Raw genomic sequence first — 2,606 nt, forward strand, 5'->3', positions numbered from 1 at the left:
TATTCGGCATGTTCATTCAAGCGAACTTCATGGCCTATAAATAGGTGCCATTTGAGCGAACCACATAGACAAGACCTGTAACTCGTACCGAAGTGCTGCCGGATCGAGATTTGGATGTAAACTGTTATAAATCAATACAGAAAGGTGTTTAAAGTGATTTGCAAGCTGTTTCTACGTTGATTACTTGTTTTCCGCACCTGTAATTGACGAAAACTCCTCTGAACGACTCGTTCGAGTCGAAACACGATCCTACAATATTATATATTAATAGTTTTAGAGATTAATTTAATACATTTATAGTATTAATCTAATATATAAATAAATTAAATAAGAGAATGCCACATGGCATTTGATACAAGTAAATGAAATGAGAGAATGCCATTTGGCATTAACTTCATTCTTTTATTAGTACTAGCGGTACGACCCGTGTGCAAACACGGGTGGTTTTTAGAAAACGTCGGGTTTTCCTTCCTGTAATACGCAGCCTTTGTGGATTCTGTTAGTTCTCACCGTAAGTTCTTTAGAAATCACAGATGACTTTTAATTTCCTTTAGGGTGATCCTCTAGAACGAAGACAAATACAAATGTTAACATCTCTGTGCGAATCTTGATGTGAAAATAGAAAGTATTAAGTATACATACTTTGGATGGATTGGCAACGAATATACGAGAAAGAAGATGTCTACAGTCTTCAGATAAGTGAACATGGTCTGGAATTTTATATTGAACAACCCTTATATGCTGCGAGTCAAAGTTAAAGTTGGTAAGTCAAAATATAGAAATCAAAGCGACTAACTTGAATCGTCTTCCTAAAATTCCTGGGATCATTTTAGTCTACAGAAAGCATTTAGTTTGGAAGCTATGTACATGAAAAGAGTTTTTGTGCATATATATGTATATATCCAACTCAACCAAATAAAGATTTAAATAATTTATTGAAGCTAATGCAATACTTACAAATATATTAGGCTCATGCTTGAGTTGAAAAGTTTAGATTGAATGGGACCTGATAACTGTTAGCAATGCTAAACATCAGATAATTAAATAAAAAATTAGCACCAGTAATATACCTTTCATTGCAATAAACATCTCCAACTGTTTCTCCCAACAAGAAACCCTAAATCTTAAAGATCTATCACACTAAAAGTTGAACAGCTCGCTTTAGAAATGATTATTGTATACTCACATTGCTTCTGCAAGATCAAGAGTGTTATGGAATTCTTTTAGGAAACCTTGCACATTTGTGGCATTCCAAAAACCGCAAGTTACAGGTGGTATTGGTGGAAACCATGGTGCAGGTGCCATCTGCTGAAACAAAGATGGAACCGTTATCTGGATGATTGGATTCATACTAACATATAAGAATAACATATAACTCAAGTAATGCCCAGATCATTGGATTCATACTAACAGGTGCCATCTGCTGAGTTACATGTGCAATACAACTGTTGAGACAAATAAGAATAACACTTTCTGTCGGGTAACATATAACTCAAATAATGCCCGACCCAAGATATCTCAAATATATCTCAAACATAGCTCAGACCCACCAAATTTTGAATGCTTGCATATATCTCAGATATCCCAAATATATTCACGTGTGGTTCAAGCATTCACTGAGATTATAATTACAGCTCTAAATATATTCACGTGTCATAAATTTTAAAAATTACATGATGGCATATATATAAATATGAATGCGGATAAGGCACTTGAGATTTGGTGGGTGGAAGATATACTTACAGCGATTTGTTCGTTTTTTTGTTATAGTAAATCTGTGATGGCTGTTTGAATTCCTTTTCGACCCGTCTTTGGTGAGACTAAATTCTATGGCAGACGTGTCTTAGAAAATAGTATGCCTAATCATCTATGAATCAATGGTGGTTATACAGAGATTGGCGTAGCTGAGAATTTGTTATTATTTCAAAACATACCCTACGCTATTACAATCATTCCTTTTATACCCTCACATTCCAACTAACAACTAACATCCTCTAACTACCTCTCAACTAACAATTAACATCCAGCCAACTGTCCAACTAACTCAACCACCTGCTAACCTCTGTTAACTAACTCTTTTAACCTTTGTTGCCTGATCCCTTTTAACCTCTGTTGACTAACTCTTTTAACCTCTGTTGACTAACCCCTTTTAACCTCTGTTGACTAACCCTTTTAACCTCTGTTGACTAACCCTCTTTTAACCTCTGTTGACTAAGCCGTTCTGACCTCTGTTGGCTAACCCTTTTAACCTCTGTTGACTAACCCCTTTTTAACCTTTATTAACTAACCCTTTTAACCTTTGTTGACTAACCCTCTTTTAACCTCTGTTGACTAACCCTTTAAACCTCTGTTGACTAACCCATTCTTAACTTCTGTTGACTAACCTTTTTAACCTCTGTTGACTAACCCTTTTAACCTCTGTTGACTAACCCATTTTTAACCTCTGTTGACTAACCTTTTTAACCTCTGTTGACTAACCCTCTTTTAACCTCTGTTGACTAATCCGTTCTAACCTCTGTTGACTAACCCTCTTTTAACCTATGTTGACTAATCTGTTCTAACCTCTGTTGACTAACCATTTTAACCTCTGTTGACTAACCCTTTTT

General features: G+C 35.5%; 1 long non-coding RNA gene across 3 annotated transcripts; it reads right to left on the reverse strand.

Moving 5' to 3' along the window:
• Positions 1–356: 356 nt before the first annotated feature.
• On the reverse strand, positions 357–1,909 carry LOC110934995. Of its 3 annotated transcripts, none has more exons than XR_002588781.2 (4): positions 1,744–1,909; positions 958–1,305; positions 643–741; positions 357–563 (listed from the first exon to the last, which is right to left on the reverse strand). It is a non-coding gene; the product is annotated as an uncharacterized LOC110934995 (long non-coding RNA). The 3 variants fall into 3 exon arrangements; XR_004889762.1 differs by having other exon boundaries at positions 958–1,013; positions 1,187–1,909; XR_004889761.1 differs by having other exon boundaries at positions 958–1,909.
• Positions 1,910–2,606: the final 697 nt, after the last annotated feature.

Source organism: Helianthus annuus, chromosome 3, assembly GCF_002127325.2.
Source record: "Helianthus annuus cultivar XRQ/B chromosome 3, HanXRQr2.0-SUNRISE, whole genome shotgun sequence".
NCBI classification, from domain to species: Eukaryota; Viridiplantae; Streptophyta; class Magnoliopsida; order Asterales; family Asteraceae; genus Helianthus; species Helianthus annuus.